Below are 27,113 nucleotides of genomic sequence, written 5' to 3'. Positions count from 1 at the left end.
AACCCTAGCCCATAACACTAACCCTAACCACTAACCCTGACCAAAACCCTAACACAAACCCTAAACCTGACCCTGACACTCACCCCTAACCCTAACCCTCAATCTAACCCTAACCCTAACACTACTGTAACCCTAACCCTAATATTGAACCTATCGCCCAACCCTAAACCTGACGCCTAAACCTAACCGTGACCCTTCATCCAAACATAAGCCTAGCCCAGAACCTTACCCTAACCTTAACCCTCACTCCTACCCATTGCCCCAAACCTAAATTTAACCCTAACACTCACCCTCCTGTAATCAGAACCTGAACTCTAACACTAGCCCTAACCACTAAACATAACCTTAACTCCTGACCCTAACCATAACACTGACAAAAACTGTAGCCCAAACCTGAACCCTAAGAAAAAAACCTCACTTCGGACCCTAATCCTAAACCCAAATCTAATTCTAAACATAACCCTACCGTAAGTCTAAACAGAAAACTAATTCTAACACCAAAACCGTACCACACCTAATGATAGCCATAACGCTAACCAAAACCATGAACCTAACCCAAAAACTAACCCTAACCCTCAACCTTAACTCTAGCCCTGACCGTAAATCTGATGATAACACTCACCATACAGTAACCATAACCATAACGCTAACCCTAGCCCCTAACCCTAAAACTAACCCATAACCTGAACATAACCCTAACCCAAACCACAAACCAAAAGCCAACCCTGAGCCTAACACTCACCCCTAAACTTAATCCTCAATCTAACCCTAACCCTAACACTAACACTAACATAACCCTAACCCTCACCCTAAACCTATTGTCCAACCCTAACCCAGTCACCTATACCTAAATATGAACCTTCACCCCAACTTAAGCCTAGCCAGAACTCTAACCCTAACCCTCACTTTAACACCTCGCTCTAAACCTAAATTTAACCCTAACACTCACCCTCCTGTAACCAGAACCCGAACCCTAACCCTAGCCCAAACCTCTAAACCTTACACTAACTACTGACCTGAACCTTAACACTAACTGAAATGGTAGCCTAGACCCGAACACAAAGCCTAATCCTCACCCCTGACCCTAACCCTAAATCTAAATCTAACCCTAACTGTAACCCTACCATAAGTCTAAGCCGAACCCTAAGCCTAATGCTAAACCAAACCCTACCATCTAATCCTATCCAAAATGCTAACCAAAACGCTCAACCTAACCCAAAAATTAACCCCAAACCACGCCCCTAACACTAGCCCTGACCCTAAATCTAACCATATTACTCACCATACCATAACCCTAACCATAACCCTAAACCTAGCCCCTAACCCTAAATCTAACCCCTAACCCTGATCATAAACCTAATCCAAACCATAACCCAAAGAACAACTCTGAGCCTAACACTCACCCTTTCCCTAACCTTCAATCTAACCATAATCCTAAAACTACTGTAACCCCAACAGTAAACCTGACCCTATCGCACAACCCTAACCCTGACTCGTAAACCTATCTGAGACCCTACATGAAAACTTAAGCCTTGCTCGGACCATAACCTTAACTTTAACCCTTACATTTACAACTCGCCCTAAATCTAAATTTAACTCTATTACTCACCCTCCTGTAACCAGAACCCAAACACTAAACCTAGCCATAACCACTAATAATCACCCTAACTTCTGACACTAACCGTAACACTAACCAAAATCGTAGCCCAAACCTGAACCCAAAGCCTAATCCTCACCCCTAACCCTAATCCTAAAGCTAAATCTAACCCTAACTGTAACCCTACCATAAGTCTAAGCTGAACCCTAACCCTAACGCCAAAAATGAACCCTAACACCTAACCCTAGCCATAATGTTAAACAAAACTGTCAACCTAAAACAAAAACTAACCCTAACTCTCACGCCTAACACTAGCTGTGACCCTAAATCTAACCATATCACTCACCCTATCAGAACCCGAATCTTAACTGCTGGTCCTAACCATAACACTAACCAAAACCATCACCCAAACCCAAACCCTAAGCCTAACCCCCACCCCTAACACTGCCCTGACCCTAAATCTAACCATAATGCTCACTCTACAGTAACCCTAACCCTAGCCCCTAACCCTAAACCTAACCACTTACCCTGACCCTAAGCCTAACCCAAATCCTAACACAAACCCCAACCCTGACCCTAGCTCTCACCCCTAACCATAACCCTCAATCTAACCCTAACCCTAACCCTACCATAACACTAAACTTAACCCTGACCCTGACCCAATTGCTCAAACCTAACCCTGACCCCTAAAACTAAGGGTCACACTTCACCCCAACTAAAGCATAGCCCAGACCCTGACCTTAACCCTAACCCTTACCCCTACCCCCTCACTCTAAACATAAATTTAACTCTAACACTCACCCTTCTGTCACCAGAACCTGAACCCTAACCCTAGCCCTAACAACTCATCCAAACCCTTACTTCTGGACCTAACCTGTAACAATAATTGAATCCGTCACTCAAACTCGAAACCTAAGCTAAAAACTCTTCCCTGACACTTCTCATAAACCTTAATAGAACCCTAACAGTAACTCTACCGTAAGTCTAACCCTAATCTGAAGCCTAATGATGAAACCTAACTGTAACACTAACCAAAACCATCAACCTAACCTGAAAACTAACCCTAACCCTCACCTCTAAAGCTCGCCCTGATCCTAAATCTAACCATTAAAACTCACCCTACCATCACCATCACCTAGCACCAACCCAAAGTCTCACCCCTAACCCTGACACTGTCACCGACCCAAACCCAAATCCTAACACGAACCCGAAACCTGACCCTAACACTCACCCATAACCCTAACCCTCAATCTAACCCTACCCATAAATCTACTGTAAACCTCACCGTATCTCTGAGCCTATTGCCCAACCCTAACCCTAATCCCTAAACCTAACGATGACCCTTCACCCCGACTGAAGCCCAGCCCGGATCCTGATCCTAAAACTAACACCCACCCCTACTCCTCGCCCTTAGCCTCGACCCTAACACTAACATTCACCCTCCTGTCACCAGAACCTGAACCCTAACCCTAGCCCCAACCACTCAACCTAACCTTAACTCCTGAACCTAATCGTAACATTAACCAAAACAGTCACCACAACCCAAACTCTAAGCCTAATCCTCACTCCTGAACCTACTCCTAAACCTAAATCAAACCCTAACAGTAACCCTACCATAAGTCTAACCCTAACCCTAAGCCTAATGCCGAATCCAAACCCTATTGCCAAAACCTAACAGTAAACCAACCAAATCTGTCAACCTAACCCCAAAACTAACCCTAACCCTCACCTCTAACCCTCACCCTGACCCTAAATCTAACCATAACACTCACCCTACCATCACCCAAAAAATAACCCTAACTCTAGTCCCTAACCATAAATGTCACCCCTAACCCTGACCCTGAACCCGACCCGAACTCAAACCCTAACCTGAACCCCAAACCTGACCCTAACAATGACCCCTAAGCTTAACCCTCAATCTAACACTACCCGTAACTCCACTGTAACCCCCACCGTAACACTGAGCCTACCGCCCAACCTAACACTGACCCCTGAACCTAACGATCACCCTTCACCCTGACCTAAGACTATACCGGACCCAGACCCTAATCTTAACCCACACACCTACCCCTCCCCCTAAACTTACATTTAACCCTAACATTCAACCTCCTTTCACATGAACCCCAACCCTAACCCTAGCCATAATCAGTCATCCTAAACCTACCTTCTGGCCATACCCATAACACTAACCGAAACCATCACCCAAACCCAAACTCTAAGCCTAAAACTAACCACAGACACTACTCCAACGCCGAAACCTAACTGTAACGCTAACCAAAACCGTCAACCTAACCCAAAAACTAACCCTAACACTCTCCTCTAAACCTCATCCTGACTCTAAATCTAAACATAATACTCACACTACCATCACCGGCACCATAACCCTAACCCTAGCCCCAAACCCAAACCTCACTCTTAACCCCCACACTGACCTTGACCCTAACCCAAATCCTAATACGAATCTCAAAACTCATCCTAACATTCACTCCAATGCTAACCCTCAATCTAACCCTATCCCTAACTCTGACTGAAGCCTAGCCCGGACCCTAAACCTAACCCTAACCCTCACCCTCACCCCAACTCACCCTAAACCTCGCCCTAAACCTAAATTTTACCCTAACACTCACCCTCCTGTCACCAGAATCCGAACTCTAACCTTAGCTCCAAACACTCAACCTAACCCTAACTCCGGGCCCTAATCGTAACACTAACTGAAACCAGCACCAAAACCAGAACCCTAAGCCTAATCCTTACTCCTGACCCTACTCCTAAACCTAAATCAAAACCTAACAGTACCCCTATCGTAAGCCTAACACTAACCCTAAGCCTAACAACGAAACCGAACACTAACGCCGAAACCTAACCGTAACGCCAACCAAATCGATCATCCTAACCCGAAAACTAACCCTAACCCTCACCTCTAACACTTGCTGTGACCCTAAATCTAACCATAACACTCAACCTACCATCACTCGAAATGTAAACCTAACCATAGCCCCTAACCCTAAACCTCAACTCTAATCCTGACTCTGACCCCGACCCAAAACCAAACTCTAACCCAAACCCCAACCCTGACCGTAACACTCACCCCTAACCCTAAACCTCATCTAACACTACACCTAACCCTACCAAAACCCTCTCTGTAACCCTGAGCCTATCGCCTAACCCTAACCCTGACCCTTAAACCTAATATTCACACTTCACTCCGACTTAAGCCTAGATCTGACCCAGAACCTAACACTAACCCTCACCCCAACCCCTCGGCCTAAACTTAAATTTAACCCTAACACTCACGCGCCTGTCACCAGAAACTAATCCCTAACCCTAGCTGTAACCACTCATCCTAACCCTAACTCCAGGCCATAACTGTAACACTAACCGAAACCATCACACAAACACAAATCCTAAGCCTAAAACTCACCCCAGACACTGCTCCTAAACCTAAATCAAACACTAACAGTAACCCTAGTGTAAGCCTAATCCTAACCCTAATTCTAATGCCGAAACGAAACCCTAATGCCGAAACCTAATCATAACGCTAACCAAAACAATCAACCTAACCCCAAAACTAACCCTAACCCTCACCTCTAAACCTCGCCCTGACCCTAAATCTAACCATAATACTCACCCTACCGTCATATGAACTGTAACCATTAACCCTAGCCCCAACCCTAACCCTCATCACTAAAACTGACCCTGACCCCGACTCTAAATCAAACACTAAAACGAAACTTAAACCTGACCCTAATACTTACCCCTAACATAACCCTCAATCAAACCCTATCCCTAAATCAACTGTAAACCTCATCATAACCCTGAGCCTACCACCCAACCCTAACCCTGACTCCTAAACCTAATGACCTCCCTTCACCCCGACTGAAGCCTAGCCCGGATAATGACCTTAACCCTAACCCCCACTCCTACCTTCTCGTCCAGACTCTGACCCTAACTTTAACCCTCACCCCTACTCCTCGCCATAAACTTAAATTTTTCACTAACACTCACCCTCCTGTCACCAGAACTTGAAACCTAACCCTAGCCCTAACCGCTCATTCTAATCATAACTCCTGGCCCTAACCTGTAACAATAATTGAATCCGTCACCCAAAACCAAACCCTAAGCTAAAAACTCTCCCCTGACACTACTCATAAACCTAAATAGAATTCTAACAGTAACCCTACCGTAAGCCCAACCCTAACCCTAAGTCTAACACCGAAACCGAACCCTAACGATAAAACCTAACCGAAACGCTAACCAAACCGTCAACCAAACCCCAAATCTAACCCTACCACTCACCTCTAAACCTCACCCTGACCATAAATCTAAACATAACACTTACCCTACCATCACCGAAACCATAACCCTAACCCTAGCACCAACCATAAACCTCACCCCTAACCCTGACCCTGATCCGACCCTAACCCAAATCCTAACATGAACCCCAAACCTGACCCTAACACTCACCCCTAACCCTAACCCTCAATCTAACCCTACCCCTAAATCTACTCTAAACCTCACCGTAATGCTGAGCCTATTGCCCAACCTTAACCCTGACCCCTAAACCTAATGGTCACCCTTCACCTCGACTGAAGCCTAGGCCGGACCCTGACCAAACCCTAACCCTCACCCCTACTCCTTGCCCTAAACATAAATTTTACCCTAACATTCACCCTCCTGTCACCAGAACCTGAACCCTAACCCTAGCCCCAACCACTCAACCTAACCCTAACTCCTGGCCCTAATCATAACACTAACTGAAACCATCACCAAAACCTGAACCCTAAGCCTAATCCTCACTCCTGACCCTACTTGTAAACCTAAATCGAATCCTAATAGTAACCCTACCGTAAGCCTAACCCTAACCCTAATGCTGAGACCGAACACTAATGCCGAAACATAACCGTAACGCAAACCAAATCCGTCAACCTGTCCCGAAAATTAACCCTAACTCTCACCTCTAACCCTTGCCTGGACCCTAAATCTAACCATTACACTCTCCCTACCATCACCCGAAAAGTAACACTAACCCTACACCTAACCCTAAACCTCCCCCCCAACCCTGACCCTGACGCTGACCCGAACACTCACCCCTAACCCTAACCCTCATCTAACCTTACCCGTAACTCCACTGTCACCCTCACCATAACCCTGAGCCTACCGCACAACACTAAACCTGACCCCTAAACCTAATGGTCACACTTAACCCCGACTTATGCCTAGAGTGGACCCAGACCCTAACCCAAACACTCACATCTACCCTTCGCCCTAACTTTAAGTTTAAGTCTAAACTCACCCTCCTGTCACCAGAACCCGAACCCTAATCCTAGCCTTAACCACTCATCCTAACCCTAACTCTTGGCCCTAATCATAACACTAACCGAAACCATCATCCATACCCGAACCCTAAGCCTAAAACTCACCCTAGACACTACTCCTAAACCTAAACTGAACCCTAACAGTAACCTTACCTTAAGCCTAACTATAACCCTAAGTCCAACCCCGAAAACGAACACTAACAAACAAAGCAAACCCTAACGCTAACCAAAACCATCAACCTAACCCAAAAACTATCCCTAACCTTCACCTCTAAACCTCGCCCTGGCCCTAAATCTAACCATGATACTCATCCTACTGTCACCCAAACCATAACCCTAAACCTAGCACCAACTCTAAACCTCACCCCTGACACCGACCCTAACCCAAATCCTAATGTACCTAGCACCAACCCTAAACCTCACCCCTAACCGTGACCCAGACACCGACCCTAACCCAAATCCTAATGTGAACCCCAAACCTGACCCTAAAACTCAACCCTAACCCTCAATCTAACCCTACCTTTAAATCTACTGTAAACCTCACCATAACCCTGAGCCTATCGCCCAACCCTAACTCTGATCCATAAACCTAATGGTCAACCTACACCCTGACTGAAGCCTAGCCCAGACCCTGACCCTAACCCTAACCCTCCCCCCTACTCCTTGTCCTAAACCTAAATTTTACCCTAACACTCACCCTCCTGTCACCAGAACCCGAACCCTAACCCTAGCCCCCACCAGTCATCCTAAACCTAACTCCTGACCATAACCGTAATACTAACCAAAACCGTCATAAAAACCCGAACTCTAAGCCTAATCCTCACTCCTGGCCCTACTTCTACACCTAAATCGAACCCTAACAGTAACCCTACCGTAAGCCTAACCCTAACCCTAAGCCTAACACCAAAACCGTTCCCTAACGGTGAAACCTAACCTTAATGCCAACCAAATCCGTCAACCTAACCCCAAAACTAACTCTAACCCTCACCTCTAAACCTAACCCTTACCCTAAACTTAACCATAACACTCACCCTACCATCACCCGAAAAGTAATCCTAACCAAAGCCTCTAGCCCTAAACCTCACCCCAAACCTGGACCCTGACCCCGATCCGAACCCAAATCTTAACATGAACCCCAACCCTGACCCTAACACTAACCCCTAACACTAACCCTCATCTAACCCTACACCTAACCCTACCGTAACCCTATCTGTAACCCTGAGCCTATCACCCAACCCTAACCCTGAATCCTAAATCTAAGGAACACCCTTGACCGCGATAAAAGCCTAAACCAGACCAAGACCCTAACCCTAAAACTCACCCATACCCCTCTCCCTAAACTTAAATTTAACCCTAACACTCACCTTCCTGTCACCAGAACCCAAACCCTATCCCTAGCTATATCCACTCATCCTAACCCCAACTCCTGGTCATAAACATAACACTAACTGAATTCATCACACAATCCCGAACCCTAAGCCTAAAACTCACTCCAGACACTACTCTTAAACCTAAATAGAACCCTAAGAGCAACACTACAGTAAGCCTAACCCCAAACCTAAGCCGAATGCCGAAACCGAACCCTAACGCCGAAACATAATCATAACACTAACCAAAACAATCAACCTAACTCGAAAAATAACCCTAACCCTCACCCCTAAACCTTGCCTTGACCATAAATCTAACCATAACATTCACCTTACCATCACCTGAACCATAACCCTAACACTAGCCCCATCACTAAACCTTATTCCTAACCCTGACCAGACTCCGACCCTAACCCAAACCCTAACACAAACCCCAAAACTGACCCCAACACATACCCTTAAGCCTAACCCTCAATCTAACCCTACCCCTAAATCTCCTGTAATCCTCACCGTAACCCTGAGCCTACCGCCCAACCCTAACCCTGACCACTCAACCTAACGATCACCCTTCAACCCCATTGAAGCCTAGCCAGGACTGTGACCTTAACCCCAATCCTCACACCTACCCTCTCATCCTAAACTTAAATTTAACCCTAACATTCACCCTCCCATCACCAGAACCAGAACCCTAACCATAGCCACAACCACTCATCCTAACCCTAACTCCTAGCCATAACCGTAACACTAACCGAAACCATCAGTAAAACCGGAATCCTAAGCCTAAAACTCACCCCGACACTACTCCTAATCCTAAATCAAACCCTAATAGTAACCCTACTGTAAGCCTAATCCTATCACTAAGACTAATACCAAAACCAAACACTAACCAGAACGCTAAACAAAACTGTCAACCTAACCATTAAACTAACCCTAACCCTCACCTCTAAACCTCGCCTTGACCCTAAATCTAACCATGACACTCACCCTACTGTCACACGAACCGTAACCCTAACCCTAGCACCAACCCTAAACCTCACCCCTAACCCTGACCCTGTCACCGACCCTAACCTAAATCCTAACACGAACCCGAAACCTGTCCCTAACACTCACCCCTAACCCTAACCCTCAATCTAACCCTACCCCTAAATCTACTGTAAATCTCACCATAACCCTGAGCCTGTTGCCCAACCCTAACCCTGACCACTAAACCTAACGGTCAACCTTCACCCCAACTGAAGCCTAGCCCAGACCCTGACCCTAACACTAACCCTCACCCCCTACTCCTCGCCCTTAACCTAAATTTTACCCTAACACTCACCCTCCTGTCACCAGAACCCAAACCCTAACCCAAGCCCCAACCACTCAACCTAACCCTAACTCCTGAACCTAATCGTAACACTAACAGAAACCATTGCCAAAACCCAAACCCGAAGCCTAATCCACACTCCTGAACCTACTCCTAAACCTAAATCGAACCCTAACTGTAATCCTACCATAAGCCTAACACTAACCCTAAGACTAATGCCAAATCTGAACCCTATTGCCAAAACCTTACCGTAACGGCAACCAAATCCATCAACCTTACCCAAAAACTAACCCTAACCCTCACCTCTAAACCTCACCCTGATCCTAGATCTAACCATAACACTCACCTACCATCACCCAAAAAGTAACCCTAACCCTAGCCCCTAACCATAAACGTTACCCCTAACACTGACCCTGACCCTGACCCGAACTCAAACCCTAACCTGAACCCCAAGTCTGACCCTAACACTGACCCCTAACCCTAACCCTCAATCTAACCTTATCTGTAACTCCACTGTAACCCTCACCGTAATCCTGAGCCTACCATCCAACTTAACACTGACCCCTGAATCTAACAATTACCCTTGACCCCGACCTAAGACTATACCGGACCCAGACCCTAACATTAACCCTCACACCTACCCCTCTCCCCAAACTTAAATTTAACCCTAACATTCACCCTCCTTTCACATGAGCCCCACCTTAACCCTAGCCATAACCAGTCATCCTAAACCTACCTTCTGGCCATTACCATAACACTAATCGAAACAATCACCCAAACCCAAACTCTAAGCCTAAAACTAACCACAGACAGTACTCTAATGCAGAAACCTAACCGTAATGCCAATCAAAAGTGTCAACCTAACCCGAAACCTAACCCTAACTCTCACCTCTATACCTCATCCTGACCGTAAATCTAACCATAACACTCATACTACCATCACCAGAATCGTAACCTTAACCCTAGCCCCAAACCCATACCTCATCCTTAACTGCTACACTGACCTTGACCCTAACCCAAATCCTAATACGAACCTCAACCTCATCCTAACATTCACTCCAACCCTAATCCTCGATCTAACCCTACCCCTAACTCTGATTGAAGTCTAGCCTGGATCCTAACCCTAACACTAACCATCACCCCAATTCCTTGCCCTAAACTTAAATTTTACCCTAATACTCACCCTCCAGTCACCAGAACCCGAACGCTAACCCTAGACACAAACACTCATCCCAACCCTCCCTCCTGGCCATAACCATAACGCTAACTGAAACCATTACCCAAACACAAACCCTATGCCTAAAATTCACCCCAGACACTACTCCAAAACCTAAATCGAACCCTAACTGTAACCCTACCGTAAGCCTATACCTAACCCTAAGCCTAATGCTGAAACCGAACCCTAATGCAGAAACCTATCTTTAATGCAAAACAAATCCGTCAACCTAACCCAAAAACTAACCCTAATCCTCACCTCTAACCCTCACCCTGACCCTAAATCTAATCATAACACTCACGCTACCATCACATGAAAAGTAACCCTAACCCTAGCCCCTAACCCTAAACCTCACACCTAACCCTAACTCTTACACCGACCTGAACCCAAACCATAACATGAACCCCAAACCTGACCCTCACACTCACCCCTAACCCTAACCCTCAATCTATCCCTACCCGTAACTCCACCATAACACTCATTGTAACTCTCAGCCTACCGCCCAACCCTAACCTTGACCACTAAAACTAATGTTCACTCTTCACCCCGAATTAAGACTAGACCAGACCCAGACCCTAATCCTAACGCTCACCCCTACCACTCGACATAAACATAAATTTAACCCTAACACTCACCCTCCTGTCACCAGAACCCGAACCCTAACCCAAGCCATAAAAACTCTCCTAACACTAACTCCAGGCCATAACCATAACATTAACTGAAACCATAACCCAAACCGATCACTAAGCCTAAAACTCACCCCAGACACTACTACTAAACTTAAATTGAACCCTAAGAGTAACCATACTGTAAGCCTAATCCTAACACTAAGTCTAATGCCAAAACCAAACCCTAACGCCAAAACCTAACTGAAACGCTAACCAAAACAATCATCCTAACCTGAAAACTAACCCTAACCCTGATCTCTAAACCTCACTCTTACCCTAAATCTAACCATAACACTCAACCTAACGTCACTGGAACCGGAACCGGAACCCTAGCCCCAACACTAAACCTCATCCCTAACCCTGAACTTGACCCTGACCCTAACCGAAATCCTAACACGAAACACAAACCTGACTCTAACACTCACCCCCGACCCTAACCCTCAATCTAACCCTATCCCTAAAACTACTGTAAACCTCACCGTAACCCTGAGCCTACTGCTCAAGCCTAACACTGACCACTAAACCTAACGTTCACCCTTCTCCTCATACTAAGACTAAACTGGACACAAAACCTAATCCTAACGCTCACCTCTACCCCTCGATCTAAACTTAAATTTAACCCTAACACTCACCCTCCTGTCACCAGAGCCTGTACCCTAAAGCTAGCCATAATCACTCATCCTAAACTTAATGGCAGGCCATAAACATAACACTAACCAAAACCATCACCCAAATCCAAACCCTAAGCCTAAAACTCACCCCAGACCCTACTCCTAAACCTAAATCAAACCCTAAGATTAACGGTACTGTAAGCCTAACCCTAACCCTAAAACTAGCACCAAAACCAAAACCTAATGCCGAAACCTAACTGTAACGCTAACCAAAACAATCAACCTAACCTGGAATCTAACCCTAACCCTCACCTCTAAACCTCACCCTGACCTTAAATCTAACCATAAAACTCACCCTATCGTCACCCAAAAAGTAACCCTAACCCTAGCCCTTAAACCTAAACCTCACCCCTAACCCTGACCCTGACCCTGTCCCAAACCCAAACCCTAACAAGAACCCCAATCCTGATCCTAACACTCACGCCTAACCCTAACCCTCAATCTAACATTACCTGTCACTCCTCCGAAACCATCACCGTAACCCTGAGCCTACCGTCCAACCATAACCCTGACCCCTAAACCTAACGTTGACCCTTCACCCCGACTTAAGCCTAAACAGGACGCAGACCCTAACCTTAACCCTCACCCCTACCCCTCGACCTAAACTTAAATTTAACCCTAATACTCACCCTCCTGTCACCAGAACCTGAACCCTAAACCTAGCCATAACCACTCATCCTAACCCTAACCCCTGGCCAAAACCGTAACACTATCCAAAACCATCAGTCAAACCAGAACTCTAAGCCTAAAACTCACCCCAGACACTACTCCTAAACCTAAATCAAACCCTAAGAATAACCCTACTGGAAGACTAATTCTAACACTAAGACTAATGCTGAAACCAAACCCTAACTCTGAAACCTAACCGTAACGCTAACCAAAACAATCAACTGAACGTGGACACTAACCCTAAACCTCACGTCTGAACCTCACACTGACCCTAAATCTAACCATTACCCTCACTCTACTGTCACCAGAACCTTAACTGTAACCCTAGCTGAAACCCTAAACCTCATCCCTAAACCTGAACCTGACTCCGACTCTAATACAAATCCTAACATGAACCCCAAACCTGACCCTGACACTCACCCATAACCCTAACCCTCAATCTAACCTTACCCCTAAATCTACTGTATACCTTAATGTAACCCTGAGCCTATCGACCAACCCTAACCCTGACCCCTAAACCTAATGGTCACACTTCAACCCCGACTTAAGCCTAGCCCGGACCCTAACACTAACCCTAACCCTCACCCCTACTCCTTTCCCTAAACCTAAATTTTACCCTCACACTCAAACTCCTGTCACTATAACCAGAACCCTAATCCTAGCCCCAACCACTCAACCTAACCCTAACTATTGGCCCTAATCGTAACACTAACGTAAACTGTTGCCAAAACTCTAACCCTGAGCATAATGCTCACTCTAGACCCTATTCTTAAACCTAAATAGAACCCTACAAGTAACCGTACCATAAGCCTAACCCTAACCCTAAGACTATCACCAAAACAGAACCCTAATGCTGAAACCTATCCATAATGCCAACCTGATCCGTCAACCTAACTCAAAAACTAACTCTAACCTTCACCTCTAACCCTCACCCTGACCCTAAATCTAACCATAACACTCACCCTACCATCACCCAAAAAGTAACCCTCTCCCTAGCCCTAACCCTAAACCTCACACCTAACCCTGACTCTGACACTGACCCGAACCCAAAGCCTAACAAGAACCCCAAACCTGACCCTAACACTCACCCCTAACCATAATCCTCAATCTAACCCTACCCATAACTCCACCATAACACTCATTGTAACCCTGAGCCTACCACCCAACCCTAACCCTGACCCCTAAACCTAACGTTCACCCTTCACCCCGACTTAAGCCTAAACCGGACACAGACCCTAAGCTTAACCATCACCCCTTCCCCTCTCCCTAAATGTAAATATAACCCTAACACTCACCCTCCTGTCACCAGAACCCAAACCCTAACCCTAGCCATAACAACTCATCCTAATTCTACCTCCTAGGCATAACCATAACAGTAACCAAAACCATCACTCAAACCCGAACTGTAAGCCTAAATCTCATCCCAGACAGTACTCCTAAACCTAAATCGAACCCTAAGAGTAACCCTACTGTAAGCCTAACACCAACCCTAAGCCTAACCCCTAAACTGTACCCTAATGCCGAAACCTAACCATAATGCTAACCAAAACTAATCAGCCTAACCCAAAAACACCACCTAACCCAGGCCCTAACCCTAACCCTAACCCTTAACCCTCATCCTAACCCAAAACCTAAATGTAATCCTAACTCTAACCCTACTGTAACCATAACCCTAACTCTAACCCTAACACTAACCACTAAACCTAACCCTAACTCCTAAACCTAACTGTAACACTAACAGAAACCGTAATCCAAACCTGAACCCTAAGCCTAATATTCACCCCAACCCTACTCCTAAACCTAAATCTAACCCTAACCATAACCCTACCATAACCCTGACCCTAATCCTAACCCTAATGACTAAATCTAACCCTAACACCAAACCCGGTTTGGGTTACGGGTTAGGGTTAGGAGTTAGGGTTAGGTTTAGAGGTTAGGGTTAGGGTTAGACTGATAGCTACAGTAGGGTTAGTGTTAGGGTTACATTTATGTTTAGTGCTAGGGTGAGTGGTGAGGGTTAGCATTAGGATTAGGGTCTGGGTCTGAGTTAGGCTTAAGTTTGGGTTAAAGAGTTCAGTTTGGTTTAGGGGTTAGAGTTAGGGTTGGGTGATAGGGTTTGGATCAGGGTTAGGGTTATGGTAGACTTAGGGTTGGGTTAGATGGAGGATTAGGGTTGGGGTGAGTGTTAAGGTTTAGGTTGGGGTTTGGGTTAGGGTTATGGTTAGGATAAGGGTTAGGTTTAGGCTTAGGGGTTAGGATTAGGGTTATGGTTCAGGTTATGGTAGGGTGAGTGTTATGGTTAGATTTAGGGTTAGGGCAAGGGTTAGGGGTGAGGGTTAGGGTCAGTTTTCGGGTTATGTCTATGGTTTTGGTTAGCATTATGGTCAGGGTTCCATGTAGGGTTAGGTGTAGGCATTAGAGTTAGGGTTAGAGTCAGGGTTACGGTTAGGATTAGATTTAGGTTGAGGATTAGGGTTAGTGATGAGGATTAGGATTAGGGATTGAGTTTGGTTTACGGTTTTAGTTAGTGTTACAATTAGGGTTAGGAGTTAGGATTAGGTTAAGTGGTTAGGGTTAGGGTTAGGGTTAGGCTTATTGTTACAGTAGGGTTAGTGTTAGGGTTACATTTAGGTTTAGGGCTAGGGTGAGGGAGAAGTGTTAGGGTTAGGGTTAGGGTCCGGATCCGGGTTGGGCTTAAGTATGGGTGAAGAGTTATGGTTAGGTTTATGGGTTAGGGTTAGGTTTATGCGTTAGGGTTTGGGTCAGGAATAGGGTTATGGTACAGTTACGGTAAGGGTTAGATGGAGGGTTAGGGTTAGGGGTGAGTGTTAGGGTCAGGGTTTGGGTTTGGGTTAAGGTTTGGGTTAGGGTTATGGTCAGGGTTAGGGGTTAGGTTTAGGGTTAGAAGCTAGGTTTAGCATTATGGTTAGGGTTCTGGTAGGGTGAGTGTTATGGTTAGATTTAGGGTCAGGGCTAGGGTTAGGGATGAGGGGTAGCGTTAGCTTTCAGGTTAGATTGATGGTTTGGGTTAGTATTATGGTTAGGGTTAGGTGTTACAGTTTGGTTTCACTTTATGGTTAGGGTTAGGGTTAGGCTTATGATAGGGTTACGGTTAGGGCTAGATTTATGTTTACGATTAGGGTCATGGTGACGATTAGGCTTAGGGTTCAGGTTTGGGCTATGATTTCAGTTAGTGTTACGGTTAGGTTCAGGAGTTAGGATTAGTTTAGTGGTTAGGGCTAGTGTTAGGGTTTGGGTTCTGGTTACAGGAGGGTGAGTGTTTGGGTTACATTTATGTTTAGGGCTAGGGTGAGTGGTGAGGGTTAGGGCTAGGGTTAGGGTCTGGGTCCAGGTTAGGCTTAATTTTGGGTGAAGAGTTACGGTTAGGTTTAGGGGTTATGAATTGTGTTGGGCGATAGGGTTAGGGTCAGATTTAGGGTTATGGTAGGGTTATGGTTATGGTTAGATGGAAGGTTAGGGTTCGGGGTGAGTATTAGGGTTATGGTTGGTGTTTGGGTTATGGTTTGGGTTTGGGTTACAGTTAGGGTTAGGGGGTAGGTTTAGGGTTAGGAATTAGGGTTAGAGTTACGGTTCGGGTTATGGTAGGGTGAGTGTTATGGTTTGATTTAGGCCTAGGGCAAGGGTTAGTGGTGAGGGTTAGGGTCATTTTTTGGGTTATGTTTACGATATTGGTTAGCATTACAGTTAGTGTTCAGTGTTCGGGTTAGGTTTAGGCGTTAGGGTTAGGGTCAGGGTTATGGTAGGGTTATGGTTAGGGTTAGATTTAGTTTTAGGATTAGGGTTAGGGGTAAGGATAAGGCTTAAGGCTCAAGTTTATGTTACAGTTTCGTTTACTGTTATGGTTGGGGTTAGGAGTTTGAGTTAGGTTTAGTGGTTAGGGCTAGGGTTAGGGTTAGGGTTATCTTACAGTAGTGTTAGTGTCAGGGTTAAATTCAGGTTTAGGGCTAGGGCTATTGGTGTTAGGGTTTATTTTAGGGTCCTGGTTAGGCTTATGTTTGGGTGTAGGTTTACTGTTAGGTTTAAAGGTTTGGGTTAGGATTGGGCAATAGGGTTAGGGTTAGGGGTCAGGTTTAGGGTTAGGGGTTTGGGTTAGTGTTACAGTTAGGGTTATGGTAGGGTTAGTGTTATGGTTAGATTTAGGGTTAGGGCTTGGTTTATAGGTGATGGTTAGGGTTAGTTTTGGGGTTATGTTTATGATTTTGGTTAGTATTACAGTTAGGGTTATGTCTTAAGGTTAGGTTTATGTGTTAGGACTAGGGTTAGGGTTAGGCTTACGGTAGGGTTACGTTTAGGGTTAGATTTAGGTTTAGGTTTAGTGTTAGGGTTGAGGATTAGGTTTAGGGTTCATATTTGGGTTACAGTTAGGTTTAGGGTTAGGTTTAGGTTTAGGTGTTAGGGTGAGGAATAGGGTTAGGTTTACCATTAGGATTAGGATTATGGGAGAGTTGGTGGTATGGTTAGATTTAGTTTTAGGTTTAGGGTTAGGGTTGAGGATTATGGTTAGTGTTCGTGTTTGGGTTAAGGTTAGGTTTAGTGCTATGTTTACTGTTAGGTGTTAGCGTGAAGGATAGTGGTTAGGATATGGTTTAGGGTTAGGGTTAGGATTATGGAAGGGTTAGGGTTAAGATTAGATTTAGGGTTAAATTTAGTGTTAGGGGTGAGGGTTAAGATTAGGTTTCACGTTTGTGTTACATTTAGGGTTATGGTTATGGTTAGGCGTTAAGGTGAGCATTAGGGGTTAAAGTTAGGGTTAGGGTTCGGGGTAGGGTTATGGTAGGTTTAGAATTGTGGTTAGATTTAGGCTAATGGTTAGGATTAGAAGTGAGAGTAATGGTTAGGGTTTGGGTTTAGATACGATTAGCGTTACAGTTATGGTTAGGGTTAGGTAGTAGGAGGAAGAGGTTTATGAGTTAGGGTTAGGGTTAGGTGTAGGTTTAGGGTTAGGGTTAGGATTAGGATTATGGTAGAGTTAGGGTTAGGGTTAGGTTTAGGGCTATGGTAGGTTTAGGATTAGGGTTATATTTAGGGTTAGGGTTAGTGATAGGAGTGAGTGTAAATGTTAGGGTTAGGATTTGGGTTAGGTTAGAGTTAGGGCTATGTTTAGGTTTAGAAGTTAGGGTGAGGGTTAGGGGTTATGGTTAAAGTTAGGGTTAGGATTATGGTAGTGTTAGGGTTAGGGTTAGATTTAGGGCTAGTGTTAGGGTTAGGGGTGAGGGTTAGAGTTCCAGTTTGGGTTAAGGTTAGGGTTAGAGGTACTACGGTTAGGGTTAGGTGTTAGGGTGAGGTTTAGGGGTTAGGGTTAGAATTAGGGTTAGAGATATGGTAGGTTTTAAATTAGGGTTAGATTTAGTATTAGGTTTAGGGGTGAATATTAGAGTAAGGTTTAGGGTTTGGGTTATGGTTAGGGTTAGGGTTATGTTTAGGTTTAGGTGTTAGGGTGAGGGCTAGGGTTAAGGTTGCGGTTAGAATTACCCTAGGGTTAGGGTGAGGGATAGGTTTAGGTTTCAGGGTGAGGGTTATGGTTATGGTTTGGGTTTGGGTTATGATTAGGGTTAGGGTTATGCTTAGGTTTAGGTGTTAGGATAGTGCTAGGGTTAGGTTTAACGTTATGATTAAGAGATAGTGTTAGGGTTAGGGTTAGATTTACGGTTAGGATTAAGGTTAGAGTTTAGGGTTAGGGTTCTGGTTTGGGTTACTGTTAGAGTTAGGGTTACAGTTAGGATTAGGTGTTGGGGGAGTGTTATGGGTTAGTGTTAGGGTTAGGTGTTGGGGATAGATTTAGGATTAGAGTTAGTGTTAGGGGTGAGGTTTAAGGTTAGGTTTCGGGTTTGCATTACGGTTTGGTTTATGGTTATTGTTAGGTGTTAATGTGATTGTTAGGTGTTAGGGGTAGGGTTAGTATTTGGGTTACGGTTATGGTAGGTTTATTATTAGGGTTAGATTTAGGCTTAGGTTTAGCTTTAGGACTGAGAGTAAGGGTTAGGGTTTGTATTTGGGTTACAATTAGAGTTAGGGTTATGTTTAAAGTTAGGTGGTAGGGTGAGGGTTATGGGTTAGGGTTAGGATTAAGGTTACGGTAAGGTCAGAGAAAGGTTTATATTGAGGGTTAGGGTGAGGGTTAGTGTTGAGGGTTAGCCTTACGGTTTGGGTTTGGGTTATGGTCAGGGTTAGTGTTATGTTTAAGGTTCGGTGTTGAGTGTTAGGGGTTAGGGTTAGGGCTTCAGTAGGTTTAGAATTAGGGTTATATTTAGGGTTAGTTTTAGTGGTAGGTGTGAGTGTATGAGTAAGGGTTTGGGTTTGGGTTACGGTTAGATTTAGGGATAGGGTTAGAATTAAGTGTTAGGGTGAGTGTTAGGGGTTAGCCTTAGGGTTAGGGTTAGGATTATGGTAGGTTTAGGGTTAGATTAAGTGTTAGGGTTAGGTTTAGGGTTAGGTGTTAGAGTGAGGGTTAGGGGTTATCTATAGGGTTAGGTTTAGGTTTAGGTTAGAATTACGGTTCGGGCTTGAGTTAGGTATAGGATTAGGATTAGATTTAGGATTTGGGTTTGGGTTAGGGGTGAGGGCTAGGGTTTGAGTTAAGGTTTGGGTTAGGGTTATGGTTAGGGTTAGTTGTTAGGGTGAGGAATAGGGGTTGGGGTTATGGTTAGGCCTAGGTATTGGGGGGGATTAGGGGTTAGAGTTAGCATTAGAATTACAGTGGGGTTGGTTGTATGGTTAGATTTAGGTTTAGGTTTAGAGTTAGGGTTGAGGGTTATTTTTAGTGTTCAGGTTTGGGTTACAGTTTGGGTTAGAGTTATGTTTAGAGTTAGGTGTTAGGGTGAGAGATCGAGGTTAGGGTTAGGGTTAGCATTAGGGTTAGGATTACAGGTGGGTTAGGGTTAGGATTAGATTTAGGATTAGGTTTAGAGTTAGTGGTGAGGGTTAGGGTTAGTTTTTGGATTTGGGTTATGGTTAGGTTTATGGTTAGGTTTAGGTCTTAAGGTGAGTGTTAGAGGTTACTATTAGGGTTAGGGTTTGGGTTATGGTTATGGTAGGTTTAGGATTTTGGTTAGATTTAGGCTAAGGGTTAGGGTTATAAGTGAGTGTAACAGTTAGTGTTTGGGTTTAAATATTATTAGCGTTACAGTTATGGTTAGGGTTAGGTAGTATGGTGAGGGTTATGGGTTAGGGTCAGGGCTTCAGTAGGTTTAGGATTAGGGTTAGATTTAGGGTTAGTTTTAGTGAAAAATGTGCATGTGTTAGGGTTTGGTTTTGGGTTATGGTTAGATTTAGGGTTATGGTTAGGGCTAGGCATTAGGGTGAGGGTTAGAGTTTAGGGTTAAGGTTAGTGTTAGGATTACGGTAGGTTTAGGGTTAGGATTAGATTAAGGGTTAGTGTTAGGGTTAGGGGTGAGGGTTAGGGTTAGGGTTCAAGTTTGGGTTAAGGTTAGGTTTAGGTGTACAGTTAGGGTTAGATGTTAGGGTGAGGGTTAGGGGTTAGGGTTAAGGTTAGAGTTAGGGTTAGGATTACAGTAGGTTTCAAACTAGGGTTAGAATTAATGTTAGATTTAGGGGTGAATATTAGGGTAAGGTTTCGGGTTTGGGTTAGGGTTAGGGTTAGGGTTACAGTTAGGTTTAAGTGTTAGAGGTTAGGTTTAGGTTTGGGGTTAGAATTACAATAGGGTTAGGGTGAGGGATAGATTTAGGGTTAGGGTTAGAGGTGAGGGTTAGGGTTATGGTTCGGGTTTGGGTTATGATTAGGGTTAGGGTTACAGTTAGGTTTAGGTGTTAGTGTGAGGGTTAGGGGTTAGGTTTAGGGTTACAGTTATGATTACGGTAGTGTTAGGGTTAGGGTTAGATTTAGGGTTAGGATTAAGGTTAGAGTTGAGGGTTAGGGTTAGGGTTCTGGTTTGGGTTACTGTTAGGTTTATGGTTAGGGTTAGGTGTTAGGGTGAGTGTTAGGGGTTAGGGTTAGGGTTGGCATTCGGGTTAGGGTTATTGTTAGTTTAGGGTTATGGTTAGATTTAGGATTAGGGTTAGGGTTAGGAATGAGAGTAAGGGTTAGGATTTGGTTTTGGGTTACGATTAGCATTAGGGTTACTATTAGGGTTAGGTGTTATGGTGAGGGTTAGGGGTTAAGGTTATGGTTAGGGCTTTAGTAGGTTTAGGTTTAAGGTTAAATTTAGGGTTAGTGCTAGTGATCTGAGTGATTGTAAGGGTTAGGGTTTGGGTTTGGGTTACTGTTAGAGTTAGGGTTACAGTTAGGTTTAAGTGTTAGGGTGAGGATTATGGGTTGGGGTTAGGGTTAGGATTATAGTAGGGTTGGGGGTATGTTTAGATTTAATGTTAGGGTTAGAGTTGAGGGTTATGGTTAGTGTTCGGGTATGGCTTAACGTTAGGGTTTGGGGTACAGTTAGGGGTAGGTGTTAGGGTTAGAGTTGAGGGTTATGGTTAGTGTTCGGTTTTGGCTTAACGTTAGGGTTAGGTGTTAGAGTGAGTGATAGGGGTTAGGTTTAGGGTTAGGGTTAGGATCATGCTAAGGTTAGGGTTAGGGTTAGATTTAGAATTATGTTTAGTGGTAGGCGTGAGGTTTTGGGTTAGGTTTTGTGTTTGGTTTACAGTTAATGTTATGGTTATGGTTTTGTGTTAGGGTGAAGTTTATTGGTTATGGTTATTGTTATGTTTCGGGTTAGGGTTATGATGGCTTTAGGATTATGGTTAGATTTACACTTAGGATTAGGGTTAGGAGTGAGAGTAAGGGTTAGGGTTAGGGTTTGGGTTATGATTAGCATTATGGTTATGATTAGGGTTAGGTGGTAGGGTGAGGGTTATGGGTTAGGATTAGGGTTAGGATTACAGTAGGGTTAGGGTAAGGTATATATTTAGGGTTAGGTTGAGGGTTAGGGGTGAGGGTTAAAGTTATGGTTCGGGTTAGTGTTAGGGTTAGGTGTTAGGGTGAGGTTTAGGGGTTAGGGTTAGGTTCAGGGTTAGGGTTTGAGTATAAGGATAGTGCTAGGGTTAGGGTTAGGGTTAGGGTCAGGGTTAGTGTCAGGGTTAGGATTAGGGTTAGGGTTTAGGGTTAGTGATAGGAGTGATTGTAAGGGTTAGGGTTTGGGTTTGGGTTACAGTTAGTTAGGTTTATGGTTAGGGTTTGGGATAGGGTTAAGGCTAGGGTTAGGGTTAGGGTTAGGGTAAGGGTTTATGGTTAGGCTTTGGGTTTAGCGTTAGGGTGAGGTTTAGGGGTTAGGGTTAGGTTCAGGGTTAGGGCTAGGTAAGTTTAGCATTAGGATTAGATTTAGGGTAAGTGTTAGTGATAGGAGTGATTGTAAGGGTTAGGGTTTGGGTTTGGGTTACAGTTAGTTAGGTTTATGGTTAGTGTTAGGTGTTAGGGTGTGGGTTAGGGGTTAAGGTTAGGGTAAGGGTTAGGATTACAGTAGGGTTAGGATAAGGATTAGATTAAGGGTTATTGTTAGGGTTAGGTTTCAGGGTTGGGTTACGGTTAGTATTAGGGGTACAGTTAGGGCTAGGTGTTAGGGTGAGGGCTAGGGGTTAAGGTTAGTGTTGGGGTTACTGTTATGATTACTGTAGGTTTAGGGTTAAATTTAGGTTTAGGATTAAGGTTAAGGTTGAGGGTTAGGGTTAGGGTTCTGGTTTGGGTTTTGGTTAGGTTTACAGTAAGGTTTAGGGATTAGAGTGAGGGTTAGGGGTAAGCTATAGGGTTAGGTTGAGGTTTACATTAGGTTTAGGATTAGGGTTAGATTTAGGATTTGGGTTTGTGTTAGAGGTGAGGGCTAGGGTTTGGGTTCATGTTTGGGTTATGGTTAGGATTAGGTTTATGGTTATGTTTAGGTGTTAGGGTGAGTGTTAGGGGTTAGGGTTAGTATTATGGTAGAGTTGGGTGTATGGTTATATTTCAGGTTAGGGTTAGGATTAGGATTAGGATTAGGATTGAGGGTTATGGTTAGTGTTAGGTGTTAGGAGGGTATGGTTTGGGTTACCGTTAGGGTTAGGGTTATGGTTAGGGTTAGGTGTTAGGATGAGTGATAGGGGTGAGGATTAGGGTTAGGGTTAGCGCTAGGATTATGGTAAGGTTAGGGTTAGGGTTCGATTTAGGATTAGGGCTAGTGTTAGGGGTGAGGTATAGAGTTAGTTTGAGTTTGGGTTAAGGTTAGGTTTATGATTAGGGTTAGGTGTTAGGGTGAGGGTTAGGGTTAGGGTTAGGGTTAGGGATAGGGTTATGGTAGCTTTAGGATTAGGGTTAGATTTAGGCTTAGGTTTAGAGTTAGGAGAGAGAGTAAGGGTTAGTGTTTGGGTTTTGGTTACAATTAGCATTAGGGTTACCATTAGAGTTAGATGGTAGGGTGAGGGTTATGGGTTAAGGTTAGGGTTATGGTTAGGATTAGGATTATGGTAGGGTTAAGGAAAGGTTTAAATTTAGGCTTAGGTTGAGGGTTAGTGGTGAGAGTGAGAGTTATGGCTCGGGGTTTGTGTACGGTAAGGGTTAGTGTTATGGTTAGGGGTTAGGGTTAGCTTTAGGGTTAGGGCTAAGGTAGGATTAGGATTAGGATTAGATTTAGGGTTAGTGTTAGTGATAGGAGTGAGTTTAAGGGTTAGGGTTTGGGTTTGGTTTATGGTTAGAGTTAGGGTGATGGTTAGGGTTAGGTGTTAGGGTGAGAGTTAGGCGTTAGGGTTAGTATTAGAATTATGGTAGGGTTAGGGTTAGGGAATAATTCATTCATTTCTATACCCTCATCATTTTAAATATCTTTATGTTGTATTTAAAATACACAAAATTTTAATGTTTTGTAAGTTTATTGCAGATAATTAGATATAGCTTAAATATGTTAGAACACTTATACATTCATTTTCTAATTAAACTATTTTCATCAAAAATAATCATATGAGTCTCAAGATTCAATGTAATAGTTATAGCTTGTAACTTAAAAGAAATAAAAACACTGGGACCAGCAGATGGCAAAACGGTTACGTTGCTGGACTCCCACATAGTTGACTGCAGTTAGAGTCCCAAACCCAGTGGCACAAAACTCATACCAGGCACGTGTGCAAGCATACCCAAACATAAAAGAAGAGATTGCAGTGTGGTCATCTCCCCAAGGGGTGATTTTTCATTTTCTGTCTCTCTGTCTCTCTGGTAAGTGCATGTGCCCTATAGAAAAACTCTCTCTAAAAAAAGAAAGAAAGAAAGAAAAAGAAATAAAAACATATTGCCATGCTGAATACCATTTTTATTCAATAGTGCAAAAGAACTAGCTATGAACAATTATTTATTGCATATTGTGTGTCTTTGCAAAGATAAAATAAACTTAATAAGTACTAAAAACAGACCACAGGACACTAAAGGAGAACCTGCAAAATTTATCTACATGTATGTGGGGAATCAAGAAGAGCATCCAAGAAGGTATTACATGCAACTTGAGACCCAAGGAACCTGGTATCTGGACATAGGCTCCCAAAATATTCAGCATTATTCCCTTTGAATTATCGCAAATATTCAAGAAATAGTTCAGTGATTTGCACACTGTCTATAGAACTAGAATCTTCCAATTTAATTGTTAAACTCTTCAATTTAGTTAGTTTAAAGATATTTACACTGTAGATCTAAAGATTTAATTGCCAAATACCTAACTTCATGAAAACAAAACTTATGCAAATATTGCATGTAGTATTTTAGCAGGAAAAAAATTCATTCACACTAAGCAAACCAATTAACATAGATAACATCTTTTCTTCTAGTTGAAACTAGATCAGAGTTTGTTTTCATTAATACTCTGTACAGGTGAGTGTTAGCAATTCCAGGAAAACTACAGAAAGGAAAGATTTGCTGATTAGAACTTCAACTGCTACAGAAGATCATTTGGTCAAACTATTTTTTTCATTCCTTTTTCATATTTGTAGAGGACTAAAATGTACCTGGAAGTCATCACTCATTAAATGCAATCACTTAATAGAAAACAGAGTTTTAATTTATGGACTGCAATTTCTTCAAGGAAACAATGTCCCCAGGGAATCAAAAATAATCAGTTTCATAAAAAGAGCTCTCACCTGCTTTAATTGTGCTGTTAATGGGAGAAGCAGGGGCACTTTAGAGTCCCTTCACCAACATACTACCTAGTGCAGAATAGCTTTTCTGTAAAATGGAATGGATTCATCAATTGCATTAGCCTTAAATATTTCCAAATGATGCACTTTCTCTTTGGGACACTTGTTTTTCATTTTTTTCTATTTTTCTAAACCAATGTTAAAGGGATATTGAAAAAAGCAACATTTAGAGAACATCACATTTTAAAATACTATAACTTAATAACATGGTTTTCAGTCTGGTATAGTCATTTCTGTATCATTTAATATTTTCTATACTTTCTTCAAGGAATGGTAATATTATTCTTTTACATAGTTTTATATTTTATTCATGTTATCATATATCGGTATATATGAGTATAATAATATATTCTTCAGCAAATTAAAACTCTAAAGAATGCTTTAAGAAGCAATTCTATTTCAAGTAATTTTTCAGTTTCAATAAACATCCTTTAGGAATGCATGATGCACTTCAATATTTTACAGGACAAGGGGAGCTGTTTTATAGATTCCCTTAAAGGCTTTTCTTTAAATTTAATTATCTTTAATTTTTAGTGCCTTATTTATAGATATATTCTTTTATAAAGGTGAACCTAATAAGAACAGGTTATGAAAAAAATATGTATAGCTAAAAATTAAGAGAATAACTGACAAGAGTGCTAAAGAAAACAAAAATGCAAATGTCTCTCTAAAAATGTATATACACATATATATATATATATATATGTATATGTGTGCACTCATCAGAGAAAATTGAGAGAGCGAGAAAGAGAGAGAAAGGGAAAATGTACCACCCATGGGAGATGGTCATGTTGAAACCCTCTTCAATTTCTCACCCTCTGTTGGGGTTTTGGGCCCACATACATTTACAACCAGTGCATTTCTCAAGTTACCAGGTCAGGAACCCAAACTGCAGTTGGCCATGTGGGATCCAGCTACTTTAATCACCATGTCCTGGGCTAGCTGGACATTTTTATTATTATAAAACACGCCTAATAAGCAGAGAGGGTTTTCCCTCTCACACACCTACTAAGCAGAGAGGGTCTTCCTTAAATATGTGCACCTTTAGTTTACACAGGCAGAGAGTAGAGCAATCTACTTGAGATGACTTGAAACCATTCATATGCAATTTTATGATTCTGTGAAAAGCGTATTCTTTTTGAATTTTCAAGAAATCAATAGTGCTATTAGACGATTAACATTTATAAATGTCTATACCACTGAAGTCAATGTAAAAAATATTTATAGTCAGCATAAATAATGAAACTAGCCCAGCTATGGTAGCATGTATTACTTAGATGCTGTGCTTTGCAGGCTCAGAACACATGGGAGGGCTTGGTTCAATCCCTGATCCACCTACAAGCCAAACACTGCAATCAGGTCATTTTAGAGACCAAGGCAAGAGGATAGCTAGCATGAGGTGGACATGAGCAATATATAGAAACCCTTTCTTAAAATGAAACAAACATACAAACAACAAGACCCAGTACTTACACATATTTAAAACAATAGGACCTCTACTTGCCCTAGTACTTTTAGTTTCTTTCATTTTTAGAAAAGTGTCTTGTAATTAATTGTGTTACTATTGATACCTAAAAGAAGAATAAAATAAACAATTTTATTTCATTATGTGACAAAAATTACAAGTCTTCACAGTGAAATATTTCAAACTATAATTCTCAAAAAAGGATCATAGAAAGTCACAAAGTTCAAGACTGGGCCTGTAGCCTGGTGAAGGGAGCTGGATGCCACATGATTGACCATGGTTCAAATCCCAGTCTAGCAGATTTTAAAAAAATGATGGGGGTGGCTAGTAGGTAGTGTGGTAGTTAAAATGTTAGACTTCCACATGGCCAGTCATGGTTTGAGTCCCAGATCTGGCAGCTTGAAAATCATGGCTGGCACATGTATGCGATCCCAAAATTCCTAGAGAAGAATGGAAGTGAAGGGCACTGTGGTGTGGCCATCCCCCCAGGGAATGATTTCTCATTTTCCCTCTTTCTGTCTCTCTCCAGTAAGCATAAACACCCTTTGAAAAAAAAATTAGGCATGTGTTGATGTATGCCCAAATTTCCTACAGGAGGGAGAAATTGCAGAGAAGGCATTGTGGCATGACCCTGTCCCATTAGGGGTACTTTCTTCCTCTTTCTCTCTTTCTGTCTCTTCCTGCTAAATGCATGCATCCTCTGGCAATTTCTCATAAAA

The 27,113-nt window shown here is 43.1% G+C and overlaps 1 pseudogene; it reads right to left on the bottom strand.

Moving 5' to 3' along the window:
• LOC102502890 (proteasome subunit alpha type-2 pseudogene) overlaps positions 1-6,991 on the bottom strand; it is a 39,352-nt pseudogene extending 32,361 nt beyond the window's left edge.
• Between the last annotated feature and the right edge of the window lie 20,122 nt (positions 6,992-27,113).

Source organism: Tupaia chinensis, unplaced genomic scaffold (assembly GCF_000334495.1).
Source record: "Tupaia chinensis unplaced genomic scaffold, TupChi_1.0 Scaffold000691_1, whole genome shotgun sequence".
NCBI classification, from domain to species: Eukaryota; Metazoa; Chordata; class Mammalia; order Scandentia; family Tupaiidae; genus Tupaia; species Tupaia belangeri.
This window is presented reverse-complemented; position numbering and strand designations above follow the sequence as displayed.